This window comes from Rhynchophorus ferrugineus, unplaced genomic scaffold (genome assembly GCF_030347505.1).
Source record: "Rhynchophorus ferrugineus isolate W39M unplaced genomic scaffold, kcgeb_rfMv2 rfM1, whole genome shotgun sequence".
In the NCBI taxonomy this organism is placed as follows: Eukaryota; Metazoa; Arthropoda; class Insecta; order Coleoptera; family Curculionidae; genus Rhynchophorus; species Rhynchophorus ferrugineus.
In genome coordinates, this window is record NW_027472580.1 from 20399752 (window position 1) to 20422511 (window position 22760).

At 36.9% G+C, this 22760-nt stretch overlaps 42 non-coding genes and 2 pseudogenes across 42 annotated transcripts; all 44 read left to right on the plus strand.

Moving 5' to 3' along the window:
* The first annotated feature begins 106 nt into the window (after nucleotides 1-106).
* LOC143189260 (5S ribosomal RNA) lies at nucleotides 107-224 on the plus strand. Its single transcript, XR_013003734.1, has one exon. It is a non-coding gene; the product is annotated as a 5S ribosomal RNA (ribosomal RNA).
* Nucleotides 225-397: 173 nt separating this feature from the next.
* Nucleotides 398-515, plus strand: LOC143189262 (5S ribosomal RNA). Its single transcript, XR_013003736.1, has one exon. It is a non-coding gene; the product is annotated as a 5S ribosomal RNA (ribosomal RNA).
* Nucleotides 516-689: 174 nt separating this feature from the next.
* LOC143189263 (5S ribosomal RNA) lies at nucleotides 690-807 on the plus strand. Its single transcript, XR_013003737.1, has one exon. It is a non-coding gene; the product is annotated as a 5S ribosomal RNA (ribosomal RNA).
* Nucleotides 808-990: 183 nt separating this feature from the next.
* LOC143189333 (5S ribosomal RNA) lies at nucleotides 991-1108 on the plus strand. Its single transcript, XR_013003805.1, has one exon. It is a non-coding gene; the product is annotated as a 5S ribosomal RNA (ribosomal RNA).
* A 183-nt stretch (nucleotides 1109-1291) lies between these two features.
* On the plus strand, nucleotides 1292-1409 carry LOC143189264 (5S ribosomal RNA). The gene has a single exon (XR_013003738.1). It is a non-coding gene; the product is annotated as a 5S ribosomal RNA (ribosomal RNA).
* Nucleotides 1410-1592: 183 nt separating this feature from the next.
* On the plus strand, nucleotides 1593-1710 carry LOC143189265 (5S ribosomal RNA). The gene has a single exon (XR_013003739.1). It is a non-coding gene; the product is annotated as a 5S ribosomal RNA (ribosomal RNA).
* Nucleotides 1711-1883: 173 nt separating this feature from the next.
* On the plus strand, nucleotides 1884-2001 carry LOC143189266 (5S ribosomal RNA). The gene has a single exon (XR_013003740.1). It is a non-coding gene; the product is annotated as a 5S ribosomal RNA (ribosomal RNA).
* Nucleotides 2002-2175: 174 nt separating this feature from the next.
* LOC143189268 (5S ribosomal RNA) lies at nucleotides 2176-2293 on the plus strand. The gene has a single exon (XR_013003742.1). It is a non-coding gene; the product is annotated as a 5S ribosomal RNA (ribosomal RNA).
* Nucleotides 2294-2476: 183 nt separating this feature from the next.
* On the plus strand, nucleotides 2477-2594 carry LOC143189269 (5S ribosomal RNA). Its single transcript, XR_013003743.1, has one exon. It is a non-coding gene; the product is annotated as a 5S ribosomal RNA (ribosomal RNA).
* A 183-nt stretch (nucleotides 2595-2777) lies between these two features.
* Nucleotides 2778-2895, plus strand: LOC143189305 (5S ribosomal RNA). Its single transcript, XR_013003778.1, has one exon. It is a non-coding gene; the product is annotated as a 5S ribosomal RNA (ribosomal RNA).
* A 436-nt stretch (nucleotides 2896-3331) lies between these two features.
* Nucleotides 3332-3449, plus strand: LOC143189270 (5S ribosomal RNA). The gene has a single exon (XR_013003744.1). It is a non-coding gene; the product is annotated as a 5S ribosomal RNA (ribosomal RNA).
* Nucleotides 3450-3632: 183 nt separating this feature from the next.
* LOC143189334 (5S ribosomal RNA) lies at nucleotides 3633-3750 on the plus strand. Its single transcript, XR_013003806.1, has one exon. It is a non-coding gene; the product is annotated as a 5S ribosomal RNA (ribosomal RNA).
* A 183-nt stretch (nucleotides 3751-3933) lies between these two features.
* LOC143189271 (5S ribosomal RNA) lies at nucleotides 3934-4051 on the plus strand. The gene has a single exon (XR_013003745.1). It is a non-coding gene; the product is annotated as a 5S ribosomal RNA (ribosomal RNA).
* Nucleotides 4052-4224: 173 nt separating this feature from the next.
* LOC143189321 (5S ribosomal RNA) lies at nucleotides 4225-4342 on the plus strand. The gene has a single exon (XR_013003794.1). It is a non-coding gene; the product is annotated as a 5S ribosomal RNA (ribosomal RNA).
* A 173-nt stretch (nucleotides 4343-4515) lies between these two features.
* On the plus strand, nucleotides 4516-4633 carry LOC143189272 (5S ribosomal RNA). The gene has a single exon (XR_013003746.1). It is a non-coding gene; the product is annotated as a 5S ribosomal RNA (ribosomal RNA).
* Nucleotides 4634-4806: 173 nt separating this feature from the next.
* Nucleotides 4807-4924, plus strand: LOC143189274 (5S ribosomal RNA). Its single transcript, XR_013003748.1, has one exon. It is a non-coding gene; the product is annotated as a 5S ribosomal RNA (ribosomal RNA).
* A 173-nt stretch (nucleotides 4925-5097) lies between these two features.
* On the plus strand, nucleotides 5098-5215 carry LOC143189275 (5S ribosomal RNA). The gene has a single exon (XR_013003749.1). It is a non-coding gene; the product is annotated as a 5S ribosomal RNA (ribosomal RNA).
* A 173-nt stretch (nucleotides 5216-5388) lies between these two features.
* Nucleotides 5389-5506, plus strand: LOC143189276 (5S ribosomal RNA). Its single transcript, XR_013003750.1, has one exon. It is a non-coding gene; the product is annotated as a 5S ribosomal RNA (ribosomal RNA).
* A 183-nt stretch (nucleotides 5507-5689) lies between these two features.
* Nucleotides 5690-5807, plus strand: LOC143189277 (5S ribosomal RNA). Its single transcript, XR_013003751.1, has one exon. It is a non-coding gene; the product is annotated as a 5S ribosomal RNA (ribosomal RNA).
* Nucleotides 5808-5980: 173 nt separating this feature from the next.
* On the plus strand, nucleotides 5981-6098 carry LOC143189278 (5S ribosomal RNA). The gene has a single exon (XR_013003752.1). It is a non-coding gene; the product is annotated as a 5S ribosomal RNA (ribosomal RNA).
* Nucleotides 6099-6272: 174 nt separating this feature from the next.
* Nucleotides 6273-6390, plus strand: LOC143189279 (5S ribosomal RNA). Its single transcript, XR_013003753.1, has one exon. It is a non-coding gene; the product is annotated as a 5S ribosomal RNA (ribosomal RNA).
* Nucleotides 6391-6573: 183 nt separating this feature from the next.
* Nucleotides 6574-6691, plus strand: LOC143189280 (5S ribosomal RNA). The gene has a single exon (XR_013003754.1). It is a non-coding gene; the product is annotated as a 5S ribosomal RNA (ribosomal RNA).
* Nucleotides 6692-7136: 445 nt separating this feature from the next.
* LOC143189281 (5S ribosomal RNA) lies at nucleotides 7137-7254 on the plus strand. The gene has a single exon (XR_013003755.1). It is a non-coding gene; the product is annotated as a 5S ribosomal RNA (ribosomal RNA).
* Nucleotides 7255-7428: 174 nt separating this feature from the next.
* LOC143189282 (5S ribosomal RNA) lies at nucleotides 7429-7546 on the plus strand. The gene has a single exon (XR_013003756.1). It is a non-coding gene; the product is annotated as a 5S ribosomal RNA (ribosomal RNA).
* Nucleotides 7547-7729: 183 nt separating this feature from the next.
* LOC143189335 (5S ribosomal RNA) lies at nucleotides 7730-7847 on the plus strand. Its single transcript, XR_013003807.1, has one exon. It is a non-coding gene; the product is annotated as a 5S ribosomal RNA (ribosomal RNA).
* Nucleotides 7848-8030: 183 nt separating this feature from the next.
* LOC143189284 (5S ribosomal RNA) lies at nucleotides 8031-8148 on the plus strand. The gene has a single exon (XR_013003757.1). It is a non-coding gene; the product is annotated as a 5S ribosomal RNA (ribosomal RNA).
* A 173-nt stretch (nucleotides 8149-8321) lies between these two features.
* On the plus strand, nucleotides 8322-8439 carry LOC143189322 (5S ribosomal RNA). The gene has a single exon (XR_013003795.1). It is a non-coding gene; the product is annotated as a 5S ribosomal RNA (ribosomal RNA).
* Nucleotides 8440-8612: 173 nt separating this feature from the next.
* LOC143189341 (uncharacterized) lies at nucleotides 8613-8730 on the plus strand (annotated as a pseudogene).
* A 173-nt stretch (nucleotides 8731-8903) lies between these two features.
* LOC143189286 (5S ribosomal RNA) lies at nucleotides 8904-9021 on the plus strand. The gene has a single exon (XR_013003759.1). It is a non-coding gene; the product is annotated as a 5S ribosomal RNA (ribosomal RNA).
* Nucleotides 9022-9456: 435 nt separating this feature from the next.
* LOC143189287 (5S ribosomal RNA) lies at nucleotides 9457-9574 on the plus strand. Its single transcript, XR_013003760.1, has one exon. It is a non-coding gene; the product is annotated as a 5S ribosomal RNA (ribosomal RNA).
* Nucleotides 9575-9757: 183 nt separating this feature from the next.
* On the plus strand, nucleotides 9758-9875 carry LOC143189288 (5S ribosomal RNA). The gene has a single exon (XR_013003762.1). It is a non-coding gene; the product is annotated as a 5S ribosomal RNA (ribosomal RNA).
* A 183-nt stretch (nucleotides 9876-10058) lies between these two features.
* Nucleotides 10059-10176, plus strand: LOC143189289 (5S ribosomal RNA). The gene has a single exon (XR_013003763.1). It is a non-coding gene; the product is annotated as a 5S ribosomal RNA (ribosomal RNA).
* Nucleotides 10177-10349: 173 nt separating this feature from the next.
* On the plus strand, nucleotides 10350-10467 carry LOC143189290 (5S ribosomal RNA). The gene has a single exon (XR_013003764.1). It is a non-coding gene; the product is annotated as a 5S ribosomal RNA (ribosomal RNA).
* Nucleotides 10468-10640: 173 nt separating this feature from the next.
* On the plus strand, nucleotides 10641-10758 carry LOC143189291 (5S ribosomal RNA). Its single transcript, XR_013003765.1, has one exon. It is a non-coding gene; the product is annotated as a 5S ribosomal RNA (ribosomal RNA).
* Nucleotides 10759-10931: 173 nt separating this feature from the next.
* On the plus strand, nucleotides 10932-11049 carry LOC143189292 (5S ribosomal RNA). Its single transcript, XR_013003766.1, has one exon. It is a non-coding gene; the product is annotated as a 5S ribosomal RNA (ribosomal RNA).
* A 173-nt stretch (nucleotides 11050-11222) lies between these two features.
* LOC143189293 (5S ribosomal RNA) lies at nucleotides 11223-11340 on the plus strand. Its single transcript, XR_013003767.1, has one exon. It is a non-coding gene; the product is annotated as a 5S ribosomal RNA (ribosomal RNA).
* Nucleotides 11341-11523: 183 nt separating this feature from the next.
* Nucleotides 11524-11641, plus strand: LOC143189295 (5S ribosomal RNA). The gene has a single exon (XR_013003768.1). It is a non-coding gene; the product is annotated as a 5S ribosomal RNA (ribosomal RNA).
* Nucleotides 11642-11824: 183 nt separating this feature from the next.
* Nucleotides 11825-11942, plus strand: LOC143189296 (5S ribosomal RNA). The gene has a single exon (XR_013003769.1). It is a non-coding gene; the product is annotated as a 5S ribosomal RNA (ribosomal RNA).
* A 173-nt stretch (nucleotides 11943-12115) lies between these two features.
* Nucleotides 12116-12233, plus strand: LOC143189298 (5S ribosomal RNA). The gene has a single exon (XR_013003771.1). It is a non-coding gene; the product is annotated as a 5S ribosomal RNA (ribosomal RNA).
* Nucleotides 12234-12407: 174 nt separating this feature from the next.
* Nucleotides 12408-12525, plus strand: LOC143189299 (5S ribosomal RNA). Its single transcript, XR_013003772.1, has one exon. It is a non-coding gene; the product is annotated as a 5S ribosomal RNA (ribosomal RNA).
* A 183-nt stretch (nucleotides 12526-12708) lies between these two features.
* On the plus strand, nucleotides 12709-12826 carry LOC143189300 (5S ribosomal RNA). The gene has a single exon (XR_013003773.1). It is a non-coding gene; the product is annotated as a 5S ribosomal RNA (ribosomal RNA).
* Nucleotides 12827-13009: 183 nt separating this feature from the next.
* LOC143189340 (uncharacterized) lies at nucleotides 13010-13127 on the plus strand (annotated as a pseudogene).
* Nucleotides 13128-13300: 173 nt separating this feature from the next.
* Nucleotides 13301-13418, plus strand: LOC143189301 (5S ribosomal RNA). The gene has a single exon (XR_013003774.1). It is a non-coding gene; the product is annotated as a 5S ribosomal RNA (ribosomal RNA).
* A 173-nt stretch (nucleotides 13419-13591) lies between these two features.
* LOC143189337 (5S ribosomal RNA) lies at nucleotides 13592-13709 on the plus strand. The gene has a single exon (XR_013003809.1). It is a non-coding gene; the product is annotated as a 5S ribosomal RNA (ribosomal RNA).
* The last annotated feature ends 9051 nt before the right edge of the window (nucleotides 13710-22760 follow it).

Genomic DNA, 22760 nt, shown 5'->3' on the forward strand with positions numbered 1-22760 from the left:
GTAGTAAAGATTACAGAAAAGTAAAAAACATAAAATTCTTTTAGTAAAACTAGTCGGACTAAATCCAAAATCCGCTATATATGCGAGAATTAAGATTAAAAGTGCATGCAACGACCATACCACGTCGGTCCACCAGTTCCCGTTCGATCACTGAAGTTAAGCGACGTCGGGCGCGGTTAGTACTTGGATGGGTGACCGCTTGGGAACCCCGCGTGTCGTTGTTTTTTTCTTTTTGAACAAAGTCGGCGTTAATAAGGGCTTGCTTTTTTGAATTTTTTATCTTTTACAGTGGTAGAAAAGATTACATAAAAGTAAAAAACGTAAAATTTATCTAATTAAACAAGTCGGACTAAATCCAAAATCCGCTATATATGCAAGAATTAAGATTAAAAGTGCATGCAACGACCATACCACGTCGGTCCACCAGTTCCCGTTCGATCACTGAAGTTAAGCGACGTCGGGCGCGGTTAGTACTTGGATGGGTGACCGCTTGGGAACCCCGCGTGTCGTTGTTTTTTTCTTTTTGAACAAAGTCGGCGTTAATAAGGGCTTGCTTTTTTGTACTTTTTATCTTTTACAGTGGTAGTAAAAATTACAGAAAAGTAAAAAATGTAAAACTCCTCTAATAAAACAAGTCGGACTAAATCCAAAAAGACGCCGTATAAGCATGAATTAAGATTGAAAGTACATGCAACGACCATACCACGTCGGTCCACCAGTTCCCGTTCGATCACTGAAGTTAAGCGACGTCGGGCGCGGTTAGTACTTGGATGGGTGACCGCTTGGGAACCCCGCGTGTCGTTGTTTTTTTCTTTTTGAACAAAGTCGGTTATTAACAGCCTTAATGAGGGCTTGCATTTTTGTACTTTTTATTTTTTACAGTGGTAGTAAAGATTACAGAAAAGTAAAAAACATAAAATTCTTTTAGTAAAACAAGTCGGACTAAATCCAAAATCCGCTATATATGCAAGAATTAAGATTAAAAGTACATGCAACGACCATACCACGTCGGTCCACCAGTTCCCGTTCGATCACTGAAGTTAAGCAACGTCGGGCGCGGTTAGTACTTGGATGGGTGACCGCTTGGGAACCCCGCGTGTCGTTGTTTTTTTCTTTTTGAACAAAGTCGGTTATTAACAGTCTTAATAAGGGCTTGCATTTTTGTACTTTTTATTTTTTACAGTGGTAGTAAAGATTACAGAAAAGTAAAAAACATAAAATTCTTTTAGTAAAACTAGTCGGACTAAATCCAAAATCCGCTATATATGCAAGAATTAAGATTAAAAGTGCATGCAACGACCATACCACGTCGGTCCACCAGTTCCCGTTCGATCACTGAAGTTAAGCGACGTCGGGCGCGGTTAGTACTTGGATGGGTGACCGCTTGGGAACCCCGCGTGTCGTTGTTTTTTTCTTTTTGAACAAAGTCGGTTATTAACAGTCTTAATAAGGGCTTGCATTTTTGTACTTTTTATTTTTTACAGTGGTAGTAAAGATTACAGAAAAGTAAAAAACATAAAATTCTTTTAGTAAAACTAGTCGGACTAAATCCAAAATCCGCTATATATGCAAGAATTAAGATTAAAAGTGCATGCAACGACCATACCACGTCGGTCCACCAGTTCCCGTTCGATCACTGAAGTTAAGCGACGTCGGGCGCGGTTAGTACTTGGATGGGTGACCGCTTGGGAACCCCGCGTGTCGTTGTTTTTTTCTTTTTGAACAAAGTCGGCGTTAATAAGGGCTTGCTTTTTTGTACTTTTTATCTTTTACAGTGGTAGTAAAGATTACAGAAAAGTAAAAAACATAAAATTCTTTTAGTAAAACAAGTCGGACTAAATCCAAAATCCGCTATATATGCAAGAATTAAGATTAAAACTACATGCAACGACCATACCACGTCGGTCCACCAGTTCCCGTTCGATCACTGAAGTTAAGCGACGTCGGGCGCGGTTAGTACTTGGATGGGTGACCGCTTGGGAACCCCGCGTGTCGTTGTTTTTTTCTTTTTGAACAAAGTCGGCGTTAATAAGGGCTTGCTTTTTTGTACTTTTTATCTTTTACAGTGGTAGTAAAAATTACAGAAAAGTAAAAAATGTAAAACTCCTCTAATAAAACAAGTCGGACTAAATCCAAAAAGACGCCGTATAAGCATGAATTAAGATTGAAAGTACATGCAACGACCATACCACGTCGGTCCACCAGTTCCCGTTCGATCACTGAAGTTAAGCGACGTCGGGCGCGGTTAGTACTTGGATGGGTGACCGCTTGGGAACCCCGCGTGTCGTTGTTTTTTTCTTTTTGAACAAAGTCGGTTATTAACAGCCTTAATGAGGGCTTGCATTTTTGTACTTTTTATTTTTTACAGTGGTAGTAAAGATTACAGAAAAGTAAAAAACATAAAATTCTTTTAGTAAAACAAGTCGGACTAAATCCAAAATCCGCTATATATGCAAGAATTAAGATTAAAACTACATGCAACGACCATACCACGTCGGTCCACCAGTTCCCGTTCGATCACTGAAGTTAAGCGACGTCGGGCGCGGTTAGTACTTGGATGGGTGACCGCTTGGGAACCCCGCGTGTCGTTGTTTTTTTCTTTTTGAACAAAGTCGGTTATTAACAGTCTTAATAAGGGCTTGCATTTTTGTACTTTTTATTTTTTACAGTGGTAGTAAAGATTACAGAAAAGTAAAAAACATAAAATTCTTTTAGTAAAACTAGTCGGACTAAATCCAAAATCCGCTATATATGCGAGAATTAAGATTAAAAGTGCATGCAACGACCATACCACGTCGGTCCACCAGTTCCCGTTCGATCACTGAAGTTAAGCGACGTCGGGCGCGGTTAGTACTTGGATGGGTGACCGCTTGGGAACCCCGTGTGTCGTTGTTTTTTTCTTTTTGAACAAAGTCGGCGTTAATAAGGGCTTGCTTTTTTGAATTTTTTATCTTTTACAGTGGTAGAAAAGATTACATAAAAGTAAAAAACGTAAAATTTATCTAATTAAACAAGTCGGACTAAATCCATAATCCGCTATATATGCAAGAATTAAGATTAAAAGTGCATGCAACGACCATACCACGTCGGTCCACCACGTCGGGCGCGGTTAGTACTTGGATGGGTGACCGCTTGGGAATCCCGCGTGTCGTTGTTTTTTTCTTTTTGAACAAAGTCGGCGTTAATAAGGGCTTGCTTTTTTGTACTTTTTATCTTTTACAGTGGTAGTAAAAATTACAGAAAAGTAAAAAATGTAAAACTCCTCTAATAAAACAAGTCGGACTAAATCCAAAAAGACGCCGTATAAGCATGAATTAAGATTGAAAGTACATGCAACGACCATACCACGTCGGTCCACCAGTTCCCGTTCGATCACTGAAGTTAAGCGACGTCGGGCGCGGTTAGTACTTGGATGGGTGACCGCTTGGGAACCCCGCGTGTCGTTGTTTTTTTCTTTTTGAACAAAGTCGGTTATTAACAGCCTTAATGAGGGCTTGCATTTTTGTACTTTTTATTTTTTACAGTGGTAGTAAAGATTACAGAAAAGTAAAAAACATAAAATTCTTTTAGTAAAACAAGTCGGACTAAATCCAAAATCCGCTATATATGCAAGAATTAAGATTAAAACTACATGCAACGACCATACCACGTCGGTCCACCAGTTCCCGTTCGATCACTGAAGTTAAGCAACGTCGGGCGCGGTTAGTACTTGGATGGGTGACCGCTTGGGAACCCCGCGTGTCGTTGTTTTTTTCTTTTTGAACAAAGTCGGTTATTAACAGTCTTAATAAGGGCTTGCATTTTTGTACTTTTTATTTTTTACAGTGGTAGTAAAGATTACAGAAAAGTAAAAAACATAAAATTCTTTTAGTAAAACTAGTCGGACTAAATCCAAAATCCGCTATATATGCGAGAATTAAGATTAAAAGTGCATGCAACGACCATACCACGTCGGTCCACCAGTTCCCGTTCGATCACTGAAGTTAAGCGACGTCGGGCGCGGTTAGTACTTGGATGGGTGACCGCTTGGGAACCCCGCGTGTCGTTGTTTTTTTCTTTTTGAACAAAGTCGGCGTTAATAAGGGCTTGCTTTTTTGAATTTTTTATCTTTTACAGTGGTAGAAAAGATTACATAAAAGTAAAAAACGTAAAATTTATCTAATTAAACAAGTCGGACTAAATCCAAAAAGACGCCTTATAGATATGAATTAAGCTTGACGTACATGCAACGACCATACCACGTCGGTCCACGAGTTCCCGTTCGATCACTGAAGTTAAGCGACGTCGGGCGCGGTTAGTACTTGGATGGGTGACCGCTTGGGAACCCCGCGTGTCGTTGTTTTTTTCTTTTTGAACAAAGTCGGCGTTAATAAGGGCTTGCTTTTTTGAATTTTTTATCTTTTACAGTGGTAGAAAAGATTACATAAAAGTAAAAAACGTAAAATTTATCTAATTAAACAAGTCGGACTAAATCCAAAATCCGCTATATATGCAAGAATTAAGATTAAAAGTGCATGCAACGACCATACCACGTCGGTCCACCAGTTCCCGTTCGATCACTGAAGTTAAGCGACGTCGGGCGCGGTTAGTACTTGGATGGGTGACCGCTTGGGAACCCCGCGTGTCGTTGTTTTTTTCTTTTTGAACAAAGTCGGCGTTAATAAGGGCTTGCTTTTTTGAATTTTTTATCTTTTACAGTGGTAGAAAAGATTACATAAAAGTAAAAAACGTAAAATTTATCTAATTAAACAAGTCGGACTAAATCCAATATCCGCTATATATGCAAGAATTAAGATTAAAAGTGCATGCAACGACCATACCACGTCGGTCCACCAGTTCCCGTTCGATCACTGAAGTTAAGCGACGTCGGGCGCGGTTAGTACTTGGATGGGTGACCGCTTGGGAACCCCGCGTGTCGTTGTTTTCTTCTTTTTGAACAAAGTCGGCGTTAATAAGGGCTTGCTTTTTTGTACTTTTTATCTTTTACAGTGGTAGTAAAGATTACAGAAAAGTAAAAAACATAAAATTCTTTTAGTAAAACAAGTCGGACTAAATCCAAAATCCGCTATATATGCAAGAATTAAGATTAAAACTACATGCAACGACCATACCACGTCGGTCCACCAGTTCCCGTTCGATCACTGAAGTTAAGCGACGTCGGGCGCGGTTAGTACTTGGATGGGTGACCGCTTGGGAACCCCGCGTGTCGTTGTTTTTTTCTTTTTGAACAAAGTCGGCGTTAATAAGGGCTTGCTTTTTTGTACTTTTTATCTTTTACAGTGGTAGTAAAGATTACAGAAAAGTAAAAAACATAAAATTCTTTTAGTAAAACAAGTCGGACTAAATCCAAAATCCGCTATATATGCAAGAATTAAGCTTGAAAGTACATGCAACGACCATACCACGTCGGTCCACCAGTTCCCGTTCGATCACTGAAGTTAAGCGACGTCGGGCGCGGTTAGTACTTGGATGGGTGACCGCTTGGGAACCCCGCGTGTCGTTGTTTTTTTCTTTTTGAACAAAGTCGGTTATTAACAGTCTTAATGAGGGCTTGCATTTTTGTACTTTTTATTTTTTACAGTGGTAGTAAAGATTACAGAAAAGTAAAAAACATAAAATTCTTTTAGTAAAACAAGTCGGACTAAATCCAAAATCCGCTATATATGCAAGAATTAAGATTAAAACTACATGCAACGACCATACCACGTCGGTCCACCAGTTCCCGTTCGATCACTGAAGTTAAGCGACGTCGGGCGCGGTTAGTACTTGGATGGGTGACCGCTTGGGAACCCCGCGTGTCGTTGTTTTTTTCTTTTTGAACAAAGTCGGCGTTAATAAGGGCTTGCTTTTTTGTACTTTTTATCTTTTACAGTGGTAGTAAAGATTACAGAAAAGTAAAAAACATAAAATTCTTTTAGTAAAACAAGTCGGACTAAATCCAAAATCCGCTATATATGCAAGAATTAAGATTAAAACTACATGCAACGACCATACCACGTCGGTCCACCAGTTCCCGTTCGATCACTGAAGTTAAGCGACGTCGGGCGCGGTTAGTACTTGGATGGGTGACCGCTTGGGAACCCCGCGTGTCGTTGTTTTTTTCTTTTTGAACAAAGTCGGCGTTAATAAGGGCTTGCTTTTTTGTACTTTTTATCTTTTACAGTGGTAGTAAAAATTACAGAAAAGTAAAAAATGTAAAACTCCTCTAATAAAACAAGTCGGACTAAATCCAAAAAGACGCCGTATAAGCATGAATTAAGCTTGAAAGTACATGCAACGACCATACCACGTCGGTCCACCAGTTCCCGTTCGATCACTGAAGTTAAGCGACGTCGGGCGCGGTTAGTACTTGGATGGGTGACCGCTTGGGAACCCCGCGTGTCGTTGTTTTTTTCTTTTTGAACAAAGTCGGTTATTAACAGCCTTAATGAGGGCTTGCATTTTTGTACTATTTATTTTTTACAGTGGTAGTAAAGATTACAGAAAAGTAAAAAACATAAAATTCTTTTAGTAAAACAAGTCGGACTAAATCCAAAATCCGCTATATATGCAAGAATTAAGATTAAAACTACATGCAACGACCATACCACGTCGGTCCACCAGTTCCCGTTCGATCACTGAAGTTAAGCGACGTCGGGCGCGGTTAGTACTTGGATGGGTGACCGCTTGGGAACCCCGCGTGTCGTTGTTTTTTTCTTTTTGAACAAAGTCGGTTATTAACAGTCTTAATAAGGGCTTGCATTTTTGTACTTTTTATTTTTTACAGTGGTAGTAAAGATTACAGAAAAGTAAAAAACATAAAATTCTTTTAGTAAAACAAGTCGGACTAAATCCAAAATCCGCTATATATGCAAGAATTAAGATTAAAAGTGCATGCAACGACCATACCACGTCGGTCCACCACGTCGGGCGCGGTTAGTACTTGGATGGGTGACCGCTTGGGAACCCCGCGTGTCGTTGTTTTTTTCTTTTTGAACAAAGTCGGCGTTAATAAGGGCTTGCTTTTTTGAATTTTTTATCTTTTACAGTGGTAGAAAAGATTACATAAAAGTAAAAAACGTAAAATTTATCTAATTAAACAAGTCGGACTAAATCCAAAATCCGCTATATATGCAAGAATTAAGATTAAAAGTGCATGCAACGACCATACCACGTCGGTCCACCAGTTCCCGTTCGATCACTGAAGTTAAGCGACGTCGGGCGCGGTTAGTACTTGGATGGGTGACCGCTTGGGAACCCCGCGTGTCGTTGTTTTTTTCTTTTTGAACAAAGTCGGCGTTAATAAGGGCTTGCTTTTTTGTACTTTTTATCTTTTACAGTGGTAGTAAAAATTACAGAAAAGTAAAAAATGTAAAACTCCTCTAATAAAACAAGTCGGACTAAATCCAAAAAGACGCCGTATAAGCATGAATTAAGCTTGAAAGTACATGCAACGACCATACCACGTCGGTCCACCAGTTCCCGTTCGATCACTGAAGTTAAGCGACGTCGGGCGCGGTTAGTACTTGGATGGGTGACCGCTTGGGAACCCCGCGTGTCGTTGTTTTTTTCTTTTTGAACAAAGTCGGTTATTAACAGCCTTAATGAGGGCTTGCATTTTTGTACTTTTTATTTTTTACAGTGGTAGTAAAGATTACAGAAAAGTAAAAAACATAAAATTCTTTTAGTAAAACAAGTCGGACTAAATCCAAAATCCGCTATATATGCAAGAATTAAGATTAAAACTACATGCAACGACCATACCACGTCGGTCCACCAGTTCCCGTTCGATCACTGAAGTTAAGCAACGTCGGGCGCGGTTAGTACTTGGATGGGTGACCGCTTGGGAACCCCGCGTGTCGTTGTTTTTTTCTTTTTGAACAAAGTCGGTTATTAACAGTCTTAATAAGGGCTTGCATTTTTGTACTTTTTATTTTTTACAGTGGTAGTAAAGATTACAGAAAAGTAAAAAACATAAAATTCTTTTAGTAAAACTAGTCGGACTAAATCCAAAATCCGCTATATATGCGAGAATTAAGATTAAAAGTGCATGCAACGACCATACCACGTCGGTCCACCAGTTCCCGTTCGATCACTGAAGTTAAGCGACGTCGGGCGCGGTTAGTACTTGGATGGGTGACCGCTTGGGAACCCCGCGTGTCGTTGTTTTTTTCTTTTTGAACAAAGTCGGCGTTAATAAGGGCTTGCTTTTTTGAATTTTTTATCTTTTACAGTGGTAGAAAAGATTACATAAAAGTAAAAAACGTAAAATTTATCTAATTAAACAAGTCGGACTAAATCCAAAAAGACGCCTTATAGATATGAATTAAGCTTGACGTACATGCAACGACCATACCACGTCGGTCCACGAGTTCCCGTTCGATCACTGAAGTTAAGCGACGTCGGGCGCGGTTAGTACTTGGATGGGTGACCGCTTGGGAACCCCGCGTGTCGTTGTTTTTTTCTTTTTGAACAAAGTCGGCGTTAATAAGGGCTTGCTTTTTTGAATTTTTTATCTTTTACAGTGGTAGAAAAGATTACATAAAAGTAAAAAACGTAAAATTTATCTAATTAAACAAGTCGGACTAAATCCAAAATCCGCTATATATGCAAGAATTAAGATTAAAAGTGCATGCAACTACCATACCACGTCGGTCCACCAGTTCCCGTTCGATCACTGAAGTTAAGCGACGTCGGGCGCGGTTAGTACTTGGATGGGTGACCGCTTGGGAACCCCGCGTGTCGTTGTTTTTTTCTTTTTGAACAAAGTCGGCGTTAATAAGGGCTTGCTTTTTTGAATTTTTTATCTTTTACAGTGGTAGAAAAGATTACATAAAAGTAAAAAACGTAAAATTTATCTAATTAAACAAGTCGGACTAAATCCAATATCCGCTATATATGCAAGAATTAAGATTAAAAGTGCATGCAACGACCATACCACGTCGGTCCACCAGTTCCCGTTCGATCACTGAAGTTAAGCGACGTCGGGCGCGGTTAGTACTTGGATGGGTGACCGCTTGGGAACCCCGCGTGTCGTTGTTTTTTTCTTTTTGAACAAAGTCGGCGTTAATAAGGGCTTGCTTTTTTGTACTTTTTATCTTTTACAGTGGTAGTAAAGATTACAGAAAAGTAAAAAACATAAAATTCTTTTAGTAAAACAAGTCGGACTAAATCCAAAATCCGCTATATATGCAAGAATTAAGATTAAAAGTGCATGCAACGACCATACCACGTCGGTCCACCACGTCGGGCGCGGTTAGTACTTGGATGGGTGACCGCTTGGGAATCCCGCGTGTCGTTGTTTTTTTCTTTTTGAACAAAGTCGGCGTTAATAAGGGCTTGCTTTTTTGTACTTTTTATCTTTTACAGTGGTAGTAAAGATTACAGAAAAGTAAAAAACATAAAATTCTTTTAGTAAAACAAGTCGGACTAAATCCAAAATCCGCTATATATGCAAGAATTAAGCTTGAAAGTACATGCAACGACCATACCACGTCGGTCCACCAGTTCCCGTTCGATCACTGAAGTTAAGCGACGTCGGGCGCGGTTAGTACTTGGATGGGTGACCGCTTGGGAACCCCGCGTGTCGTTGTTTTTTTCTTTTTGAACAAAGTCGGTTATTAACAGCCTTAATGAGGGCTTGCATTTTTGTACTTTTTATTTTTTACAGTGGTAGTAAAGATTACAGAAAAGTAAAAAACATAAAATTCTTTTAGTAAAACAAGTCGGACTAAATCCAAAATCCGCTATATATGCAAGAATTAAGATTAAAACTACATGCAACGACCATACCACGTCGGTCCACCAGTTCCCGTTCGATCACTGAAGTTAAGCGACGTCGGGCGCGGTTAGTACTTGGATGGGTGACCGCTTGGGAACCCCGCGTGTCGTTGTTTTTTTCTTTTTGAACAAAGTCGGTTATTAACAGTCTTAATAAGGGCTTGCATTTTTGTACTTTTTATTTTTTACAGTGGTAGTAAAGATTACAGAAAAGTAAAAAACATAAAATTCTTTTAGTAAAACTAGTCGGACTAAATCCAAAATCCGCTATATATGCAAGAATTAAGATTAAAAGTGCATGCAACGACCATACCACGTCGGTCCACCAGTTCCCGTTCGATCACTGAAGTTAAGCGACGTCGGGCGCGGTTAGTACTTGGATGGGTGACCGCTTGGGAACCCCGCGTGTCGTTGTTTTTTTCTTTTTGAACAAAGTCGGCGTTAATAAGGGCTTGCTTTTTTGAATTTTTTATCTTTTACAGTGGTAGAAAAGATTACATAAAAGTAAAAAACGTAAAATTTATCTAATTAAACAAGTCGGACTAAATCCAAAATCCGCTATATATGCAAGAATTAAGATTAAAAGTGCATGCAACGACCATACCACGTCGGTCCACCAGTTCCCGTTCGATCACTGAAGTTAAGCGACGTCGGGCGCGGTTAGTACTTGGATGGGTGACCGCTTGGGAACCCCGCGTGTCGTTGTTTTTTTCTTTTTGAACAAAGTCGGCGTTAATAAGGGCTTGCTTTTTTGAATTTTTTATCTTTTACAGTGGTAGAAAAGATTACATAAAAGTAAAAAACGTAAAATTTATCTAATTAAACAAGTCGGACTAAATCCAATATCCGCTATATATGCAAGAATTAAGATTAAAAGTGCATGCAACGACCATACCACGTCGGTCCACCAGTTCCCGTTCGATCACTGAAGTTAAGCGACGTCGGGCGCGGTTAGTACTTGGATGGGTGACCGCTTGGGAACCCCGCGTGTCGTTGTTTTTTTCTTTTTGAACAAAGTCGGCGTTAATAAGGGCTTGCTTTTTTGTACTTTTTATCTTTTACAGTGGTAGTAAAGATTACAGAAAAGTAAAAAAAATAAAATTCTTTTAGTAAAACAAGTCGGACTAAATCCAAAATCCGCTATATATGCAAGAATTAAGATTAAAACTACATGCAACGACCATACCACGTCGGTCCACCAGTTCCCGTTCGATCACTGAAGTTAAGCGACGTCGGGCGCGGTTAGTACTTGGATGGGTGACCGCTTGGGAACCCCGCGTGTCGTTGTTTTTTTCTTTTTGAACAAAGTCGGCGTTAATAAGGGCTTGCTTTTTTGTACTTTTTATCTTTTACAGTGGTAGTAAAGATTACAGAAAAGTAAAAAACATAAAATTCTTTTAGTAAAACAAGTCGGACTAAATCCAAAATCCGCTATATATGCAAGAATTAAGATTAAAACTACATGCAACGACCATACCACGTCGGTCCACCAGTTCCCGTTCGATCACTGAAGTTAAGCGACGTCGGGCGCGGTTAGTACTTGGATGGGTGACCGCTTGGGAACCCCGCGTGTCGTTGTTTTTTTCTTTTTGAACAAAGTCGGTTATTAACAGCCTTAATGAGGGCTTGCATTTTTGTACTTTTTATTTTTTACAGTGGTAGTAAAGATTACAGAAAAGTAAAAAACATAAAATTCTTTTAGTAAAACAAGTCGGACTAAATCCAAAATCCGCTATATATGCAAGAATTAAGATTAAAAGTGCATGCAACGACCATACCACGTCGGTCCACCAGTTCCCGTTCGATCACTGAAGTTAAGCGACGTCGGGCGCGGTTAGTACTTGGATGGGTGACCGCTTGGGAACCCCGCGTGTCGTTGTTTTTTTCTTTTTGAACAAAGTCGGTTATTAACAGTCTTAATAAGGGCTTGCATTTTTGTACTTTTTATTTTTTACAGTGGTAGTAAAGATTACAGAAAAGTAAAAAACATAAAATTCTTTTAGTAAAACTAGTCGGACTAAATCCAAAATCCGCTATATATGCGAGAATTAAGATTAAAAGTGCATGCAACGACCATACCACGTCGGTCCACCAGTTCCCGTTCGATCACTGAAGTTAAGCGACGTCGGGCGCGGTTAGTACTTGGATGGGTGACCGCTTGGGAACCCCGCGTGTCGTTGTTTTTTTCTTTTTGAACAAAGTCGGCGTTAATAAGGGCTTGCTTTTTTGTACTTTTTATCTTTTACAGTGGTAGTAAAGATTACAGAAAAGTAAAAAACATAAAATTCTTTTAGTAAAACAAGTCGGACTAAATCCAAAATCCGCTATATATGCAAGAATTAAGATTAAAACTACATGCAACGACCATACCACGTCGGTCCACCAGTTCCCGTTCGATCACTGAAGTTAAGCGACGTCGGGCGCGGTTAGTACTTGGATGGGTGACCGCTTGGGAACCCCGCGTGTCGTTGTTTTTTTCTTTTTGAACAAAGTCGGCGTTAATAAGGGCTTGCTTTTTTGTACTTTTTATCTTTTACAGTGGTAGTAAAAATTACAGAAAAGTAAAAAATGTAAAACTCCTTTAATAAAACAAGTCGGACTAAATCCAAAAAGACGCCGTATAAGCATGAATTAAGATTGAAAGTACATGCAACGACCATACCACGTCGGTCCACCAGTTCCCGTTCGATCACTGAAGTTAAGCGACGTCGGGCGCGGTTAGTACTTGGATGGGTGACCGCTTGGGAACCCCGCGTGTCGTTGTTTTTTTCTTTTTGAACAAAGTCGGTTATAAACAGTCTTAATGAGGGCTTGCATTTTTGTACTTTTTATTTTTTACAGTGGTAGTAAAGATTACAGAAAAGTAAAAAACATAAAATTCTTTTAGTAAAACAAGTCGGACTAAATCCAAAATCCGCTATATATGCAAGAATTAAGATTAAAACTACATGCAACGACCATACCACGTCGGTCCACCAGTTCCCGTTCGATCACTGAAGTTAAGCGACGTCGGGCGCGGTTAGTACTTGGATGGGTGACCGCTTGGGAACCCCGCGTGTCGTTGTTTTTTTCTTTTTGAACAAAGTCGGTTATTAACAGTCTTAATAAGGGCTTGCATTTTTGTACTTTTTATTTTTTACAGTGGTAGTAAAGATTACAGAAAAGTAAAAAACATAAAATTCTTTTAGTAAAACTAGTCGGACTAAATCCAAAATCCGCTATATATGCGAGAATTAAGATTAAAAGTGCATGCAACGACCATACCACGTCGGTCCACCAGTTCCCGTTCGATCACTGAAGTTGAGCGACGTCGGGCGCGGTTAGTACTTGGATGGGTGACCGCTTGGGAACCCCGCGTGTCGTTGTTTTTTTCTTTTTGAACAAAGTCGGCGTTAATAAGGGCTTGCTTTTTTGAATTTTTTATCTTTTACAGTGGTAGAAAAGATTACATAAAAGTAAAAAACGTAAAATTTATCTAATTAAACAAGTCGGACTAAATCCAAAATCCGCTATATATGCAAGAATTAAGATTAAAAGTGCATGCAACGACCATACCACGTCGGTCCACCAGTTCCCGTTCGATCACTGAAGTTAAGCGACGTCGGGCGCGGTTAGTACTTGGATGGGTGACCGCTTGGGAACCCCGCGTGTCGTTGTTTTTTTCTTTTTGAACAAAGTCGGCGTTAATAAGGGCTTGCTTTTTTGAATTTTTTATCTTTTACAGTGGTAGAAAAGATTACATAAAAGTAAAAAACGTAAAATTTATCTAATTAAACAAGTCGGACTAAATCCAAAAAGACGCCTTATAGATATGAATTAAGCTTGACGTACATGCAACGACCATACCACGTCGGTCCACGAGTTCTCGTTCGATCACTGAAGTTAAGCGACGTCGGGCGCGGTTAGTACTTGGATGGGTGACCGCTTGGGAACCCCGCGTGTCGTTGTGTTTTTCCTTTTGTTTACTTAAATTCCATACCATATCTTAAATTCTTCAAAACATCAATGGTAACAATTAGGTGTTATGAAATAGCGTTCAATGTAAATAAAAAAATAACGCTAACCTACAAATTATTGAGGCTATCTTTTATTTCCATCGATTATATATGCGACAAATGTGCTATAATAATAGAATACATTATATGTGATAATATTATTCTTCTTTCATTATTTTATTTCAGTTAGAAACTTATTATGTCCAAGCCAAATTGTACTATAAACTTAAAGTTTCATTAAGTTCAATAATAGCTCAATCAATGTTCAAAGTTCAATGAAGCAGCGAACTCACGTCTACAATAAGATTTACTACAATTATATTAACTATCTGTTCAACTTTGGTTTCCACTCTCATTACCCTGTCTTGAAAATTGTCAGCATTGAATCTTAAAAATCCTGATCGAGTTCATCCAAAGTTAAATATGTTATTAAAATATATTATTAAGTATATAATAATTAAGTATATATTAGGTGTGTATAAGTATATTAAGTTCAATTAAACAGTGAACTCACGTCATCCGAACTCTTGACGTCAAAAGCAGTGCGGCTGCAACACGCTAAAAATATTTTCAATAAATACCGCAGGAACTTAGTATTTAATAGTAAAAATGCTTACCTCTGTTAAGAATTTTCAGGCAATACGGTGCCTCCGTTATCTTGTTCCTTTGTGACACTTTCAATCGGAGTAATAATGTGCAGCGATTTTGAATGTATCAAAACAAGCAAAGCCTTTAGGTTTACAGTTACAACGTTTGCCGGTTTATAAGCTCCTATCACTAATGCCTTGAAGGGGTTACGTGTTCGAACTTATCAAACAGCATAGTTTCACTATTTACCTTGAATAAAATCAGAAGGAAAATGTTGTTTGATTCTAAAACGTATTTACGAATTGCGGTAGGGAATACATTAAACATATTGATGACAGAATTTACTGTTATTTTGAATATACTCTATATTTCTACATATTATAATATACCAATTTTGAACTCACTGAAATATATTAGTCCTGTTCCCTATTGTATCTGCATTATTAGCAAAATATTTAAATTTATTGCAGCATATTGCACTTGTTTATATTACATTTTCGTAATTCACATTTTCCTGTATGCATTTATATTGTTCTGTCATGTTCGAATATTTTTATTATTTATTTTAAATGTTTTATTTGTCAGGCAAATGGGAAATTTATGCCAGTCCTCGAACGATATTTCCTAGGTAGGCGTATAAAATAAAATTCTCCCTTTTTCGTTATGAAAATGAATACAAAATTAAGGTAAGATATTCCCCCCCGACAACGTATCATTTCGGTTGATATATTGTATTTTTTTCCGTCGGATGTAATATTTATCTTGCCATGTCAGATTTTCGGCAGTGACACGAAATTTGATTCTGGAGAAGAAATATTTGTTTGTACCGGTTTTGTATGCTCGCGGCGTTTGATGTTACAAATTTGTAACCTGTTTATTATTTTGTTTGTCAACGTTAATATTTTTTTCCGAAAAAAAAAAACGTAAGCGATAGATATTAATGAATCAACATTTTTTGACGGTATATTGTAATGCTGATTGACAGTTAAATCGGTGAAAGGTTTTTGTAGAATGGATCCAACTTTCTCATCAACTTTTAACATATAGTCAGTTCAAAATAGCAGTGACACGAGTGTCAATATGAGTCTGGCTAAAGTTGTAATTTCGTTTTACTTCAAAATATTATAATTACGGGTTATAAACCGGCGTTATAAAAACGTTGTTTTAACTCTTTGTTTTAATACATTTGAAATTGCCGCGGTTTTTATTGAAAATATTTTTTGCGCCTTGCAGCTGCACTGTATATTAGTATGGAGACAGTCACTAACATATCTCAAAAAATAAAAAACAACATAACTTTAAATTCGCCAAAAAAAACCGTGTTATGCGGAACAAGTGACGAATCAAGATCAGCTTGGTGTTTCAGAGATCAAATATACGAAATGTATGAAACAGTAAGTAGTTTTTTCAATCGAAACCTAATTTAATACATTTATTTCAGAGAAAATTGTTAGTCTGGAAAGTATTCATAAAAGTCCAAAAGATGTAGAGCTATTTGGGAGATGTAGAACATCCGTTCATACATAGTTGGAAAATATAGGATTTAAGTGGTGTTAAGATAACCCACGAAGGGGTTTAATGGGACTTCCAGAGATCGCTTTTAAAAGAATACAATTTTATAAATATATAACAAAATCTAAAATTTAAAATAAGCTTGAGAAAAAATACATAGTAGATCAAATTACCGAATGTTATGGCTACAGAGTAGTACATCTTCCTCCCTATCACTTCATTTTCAATCCAATTGAGTTGATATCGGGTATTGCAAAGAATTATTACAATAGATATTCAGGTCGAGAAGGATATTCAAACCAGAACTGTCTGGATTTATGGAAAGGGGCATTGTTGAAAATAGCATCTTCGATTTGTGTGTGCTCGATCAGACACATTGAAGAATAAATTGACAAATGGTAGAATGACAAATGGTTTTTGATAGATTGCAAATAAACAGCTTAGTTATTCCCTTGATTAGTGTTTCTGAAAGTGATTGAATAAAATTTTATGAATGTTGGTTTATGATTCAATGCCACGACAGGGTGATGAAAGAGGAAACAACTAAAGGTCAGTATACAATTAATATATTTTAATTGTAGGGAATTGTATTATAGAGTGTGAAGGCTATATGAGCATGTGTGTTATTGTTCCGAATATACATGAACGTTTGGTTAACATGTATGAGGACAAAAATAACACTAACTGTTTTGTAGATATGGCAAATACATTAAGGAGAATGTAGTGATTAAATGTAGTTTTATCAAGAAAGATGTATACAGATAGTATTAGGACAATCTAAAGAGAAATATACAACTTTTTTTTAGACTTTACAAAGATATATTGCATCGAAAGAAACAAGAACTAAGCGTAAAACATAAATATGCTCTCTAATGAAAGTAAAATATATTACTCAGATATAGAATTGTTAATTATGGGGATTAGGCCTTCGGCGGATACCACTACATACAAAATGGCGCCTAGAACCCTACCGATAGTAGTGCAGAAAAAAGCTTAATGTATATATAATAAAACAACTCTATCCTATAAATTATTGCGGCTGTAAAAGTAATTGTTTTAAGTTTTTCGATAATAAATACATTTGATGTACTATAATGTTAAAATAAAATATATTTAATAAAATATTTGCTCAATTATTTTATTTATATTAAAATGTTGTTATATGTCAGAGACAAAATGTATTAAAACTCAGAGTTGATGCGGCAACATTGCGGCGTTTTGACAGTTCTCCCGTGTCACTGCTATTTTGAATTGACTATATTAGTATTAACTAGCAAACCCGACAGATATAGTCCTGTTCAAACGTCATTTTTCATTCCGAGTGATGTATAAGTTTATGAACGATTTTAATTTTTGTTTCAATGCACTAGCAGTGATTTTATGGTGATGAATTGATGTTTGACCTGGCAGCAGCAAAATCATTTCATTCAAGTGTGAATTATGCGTAATTTTTAATATTTATTGATTGTTACTGGTCGTTACCGAAGGAACGAGTAGGAAAAGAATTGGTCACAATACACTTTCTTGTTTTACACCTGCCTTAGCTTCTTTTATTGTAATAGACCAAAATTTCAATAATTCAATAGTTTCAGTAGTATACTGTTTCGGTAACATTTTCTGTAGGCACTTAATATGAATAATTTATTTAGATTTACCATTATAAGATGATGGACGATCAAAATGGACCCACCTACGTTTGTGATGAACACATTTATGTAATTATCAGAATGAAGCTCCATTTAATTAAACTTAACATATCGTGATAGCTCACTTTCAATTTTCGCGTACATATTAATAATATGTTGAGTAAATAGCGCCATCGGAGAATGTTATTATCTTGATTATAATAGTTCATTGCGCTTACTTTCTTGTTAGTATAAAGAAATTACTTATACAAAAAATGTATATGTTGTATCTGTCATTGGACTTAATATTTAAATAATATCCTATTTCTCGAAGAACGATGATTGCCTTACATCATCTGTACCGTGTTATCTCTGCGTTATATATGTATATATAATATGGAATATGTCTCTTTATTGGATGATATAAAGTATAAAAGTATATATAGTAGTTGAAAGAATAATTCCGCTATAAACCGTATAATATGAATTGGATTCTCATGGAATTTCAAGGGCCTTTTAATTTAAGCTGTCACGTGGCGCCACTCGAATAGTCTTTCCAGATTTTAGTTGCAAATCTGACTAAGAGATTTACTAATCAGATAGGCGATCTACCGAGATGATAGTAAAATGAGCCAAACTTTTCATTATATAATGCTGAAAATTTCATGTAACGCTCAAAATTTTATTTTCGATATTCAAAAAATCTACTGCTGAAGGCCGTCGAAAAATTTTAGATAGTTACGGTTATATTACTGAAATCATATTCCAACTGTCGGTTTTAGTTCCAATGATTTAAAAGTGATCATTTTGAAATCACTGACAAAGAACACCCGGAGGGCTAAAAAGCTGCGATGGCGATGGATTGCAAGGCTCATTGGACGAAGAACCTGCTCAAGCTCTCAAACAAACTTCAGAACGTTTAGTGGTTAATGAATAAACTGTTTCCAGGCGTTCATAAGCTCTAAAAATATCCAGTAGGATAGGAAATCGCTACTACACGAATTTACTGAAAATACTATTTCGAACCATTTCAACATCGCAGTCTCATAGCTTGTCAGGTAAAAAGAAAAGATGTTTCTGAGGCATATGGTGACTCGCGATAATAAGTGGATCAGCTAAGACAACCACAAGAGAAACAAATCATGGATTAGTTTAGGAGAAGCATCTAACTCAACAGAGGCGTGTATAAATTTGACAGCTGTCGTATCATTAGTTTGTGAATTAGAGCATTTTGAGTGAGGCACCTTTTGCTATTTTGAAAAAATTGGATAAAAAGAAATTTCGCGTGTTGATAAAATATGCTTTTTGAAGGGAAAAAATACAGTTGAAGCAAAAAATTGGCTTGATGCCGAGATTCCGGATACTGCCCCAGGAAAATCGACCATCAAGGATTGGTATGTTAAGTTTAAAGATGGTGAAATGAGCACCGAAGATATTAAACGCAGTGGACGCCCAAAAGAGGTTCTTACTCAAGATACAAACGCCGTAACCTTGCCAGCAGACTGTTGCGTTTTCCCACGTTTTGGAGTGGGTTCATCGTGTGCAGTCCACTCCGTTGATTGTCGATTGGACTTCGGAGTGAAATGATGGAGCCATATTTCATCCATTGTCATATATCGACGCAGAACTCGGCTTTATTACGCTTTACCATCTTCAAACACTGCTCCGAATCATCAACTCGTCGTTGCTTTTGGTCAAAAGTGAGCTCGCGCCGTACCCACTTTGCACAGAGCTTTCTCATACCCAAATATTCGTGAATTATATGATGTAGATGGTCAGCTGATACAACCTCTTTTGGGCGTCCACTGAGTTCACCGTCTTCGGTGCTCATTTCACCACGTCCAAACTTAGCATACCAATCCTTGATGGTTGATTTTGCTGGGGCAGTGTCCGGAAACTCGGCATCAAGCCAAGTTTTTGCTTCAACTTTATTTTTCCCCATCAAAAAGCAATATTTTATCAACACGCAAAATTCCTTTTTATCCATTTTTCACAATAACAAAAGATCACACAATGATCCGACTGTCAAATTTATACACGTATCTTTTGAGGATTAGGGCTAACTAAAAAACATATGGATTTAATTCTAGTAGCGTCATCTGTGTCAGGCCAGGGACTTTTCAATTGACCTGTTACAAAATGATGGAAATATTTTGGTTTTATATAAATATCATGTTAAATTAATGATTTTTTAAAGTAAAATAATTATCAGAATACATGCAAACCGCTAAATATAAAATATGTAACATAATGTTGGACAACCAAAAACCAATAGTAATCTTGAAACCAGCAAATGTATATTATTAATGATACGACATTATAAATGATTCCCTTGAAATGGGAAGTCCTTAAATCTGAACCGATGTAGAAAGCAGGGAACCGAAAAGATATCAAATTTCTGCTCGGCCATAAAGCGGAAGGATAAAAGGGCCGCGCGGGACGCGGAAAACTTAAGAATCGTCGACGAAACTTTTTCAATTTCGCGGCTCTATTTTATATTGTTTTCCGTCGTTTATCAGAAGAATTTTGTCGGATAACCGTCTAGGTGGAGACCTAATTTCCGAAAATTTATTTAGCGGCGCGGAACGGATCCGATTCCGGAATGCATTTCGGTCCAATTGCGGCGGTTTCGCATGTCGCCTAATGGTTTTCCGATAGACAATCGTTTAGAACGTTGCCCGACGAGATTGCCGTATTGATGTATCGATTCGTTATCGGTTAAAAGATCGCCAAAGGGGCCAAATTCGTTTTTTTTTGCTATCGCCTTCGTTATTTTGTTTCGGATTTTGTTGATTGTTGAGTTTTGACATATATTCGGTTCAGCAAAGAGTGAACTGATGTCATCTAAATTGATGGCGTCAAAATGTCGCAATGTTGCCGCATGAACTCTGAGTTTAAGTTCTTTTTGGCTTTGACATCAACATTCTAATTGAAATAAAATAATTAAACAAAGATTCTGTTATCAAATATAACTTATTTTAACATTGTAATACATCTAATGCATATATTGTCGAAGGATGTAAAACTACAATTAATTACACAATTATAATAGTAGGTTAGGGTTGTTTTATTATATATACATTCATTTTTTGGAGGCCTAATCCACCTAATTAACTATTATATATCCAAGTTATATGTTTTACTTTCATTGTAAAGCAAATTGACCTTTTACGTTAGTTCTTATTTCCTTCGGAACAGTGTCCCATTGTAAAGTCATTTTGATATCACTTTATTTCTCCTTAGTTTATTGTTTTACTACCTGTATACATATTTCTTGATAAAACTAGATTTAATCACTGCATTCTCTTTAGCGCATTTGCCATAACTGAAAAAAAAAAGTAATATTATTTCTCTCCTTATATATTTTAACCAAATGCTCATGTATATTCTGAACAAGTACACACATATCTGTACCCATAAAGCTTTCACATTCTACAATAAGATTTCCTACAATTATCGTATATTAATTATATCTCACCTTTAGTTGTTTGTTTCCACTCTCATCACCGTGTTTTGGGAATCACAATCCCATATTCAGAAAGTTTCATTCAAATGAATAACTAAGCTATTAATTTCCAATCTATCTCACATTTGTTCACAGTTCCATACTTTTCATAAGTTGTTCTTCTTCAATGTGCCTGATCAAGTTCATCCAAACAGGAGGGATTATAGACCATTGCTATTTCCAGCATAAAGAAGAATATATCTGCAATGAACTTTTAAAAAATGTTATAACTAATAAACCCTAGTCAATTTTTATTCCAACGTTTACCTCTTTCCATCAACTTATTATCACCTTGTCATGAATAACTATTGGGTATGTTGATCCCCTTCCGAAATATTCATATCCCATCTAAATACATATTCTGTCTCATTTTTTAACAAATCTATTCTTTTAAAAGCAATGTCTGGAAGTTCCATTCGATCTCTTCGTAGATTATCTTTATACCATTTAAATTCTATATTACTTAACAGTATATGAAAGGATGATCTACATCCCTATTCATATTAACAGTTTCCTCTGAAATAACCATATTAAATTAAGTTTACGTTAAAAAAACTACTCACTGGTTTTATGCATTTAATATATTTGATCTCTGATAAAGCTACATCAAGCTGATCTTGATTCGTCACCCTCTTCGTATAAAGGCAGTCTCTTTTCAGTAAATCTAATACTGCGCCCAGATCGGCTTAACGAAAGTCAATGAATGGGTTTGTTCGGATATTTCTAGTTCTATTTCGACGTTTTGACGATGGCCAACGAAGGTTTGTTGGCATTCGCTTGCAAACCGTAGAATGTCGGTAACATCAAAAGAAACGAATGGAATCGACGAATGCAGTGTGGACGGTAGGTAATATACTATAATCGCCGTCACCATTGAAAAGTGCGGATTCATGCCCAACGAAGGTTTGCTCCTAACAAAAAATGCAATATGTACGCTTCATGGAAGGCCAACGAATGTTCGGCATCAAACGCCGAATCTCATTCGTTGTCCTTCGTTTGCCCGGTCTGTACGCAGCATAAGATTATATTTTTAATTTTTTGAGATATTTCAGTGACCTTGTCCATATTATATTTGATAACACTGAAGATGCAGCTGCATCACGTTAAAACTATTTTCAATAAAGCCGCAGCAACTTAATAATTAAAAGTAAAAATGCCAATCTCTTTAAATAAATTTTACTGCGAATGTTTTATTCCATTATCTCGTTCCTGTTTGAAGTAACCGATTAGAAACGTCATCTGTTCTGTCTGTCTTCTGCATTTTGAATCAGAGTAATTATAAGTGGTGATTTAAAATTTATCAAAACAAGGAAAGTGTTCACACCTTTGCTGGTTTATTGCCTGTAGTTATTATAATTAAGATTTTGAAGAATTAAGCAGAGGTTTTGCAATCGGACGGCTTCAGGAACTTATCAGGCAGCATTTTATCTTTTTTTAAATATAATAAAATGGGAAAGAAAATATTTTCTGACTCTGAAATGAATATACAATATGCGACGGGCATATATTGATGACGTGGGTTCACTGTTATATTGAATAGATTATATATCCAAGTAATATATTTTACTTCAATTAGAGAGCACATTTACCTTTTACGTTTATTTCTTGTTTCCTTCAGTGCAGTGTTTCCTTGGCAAGTCATTTCAATATCACTGTGTTTCTTCTTAGCTTGTTATGTTAATATCTGTATATATCCTTGTATATATCCTTTTTATACTGTCTAGTTTCAAGAGCATCTGTGTAGAAACTTTTCTTATCGTTTTCAGCCTTCAAGCT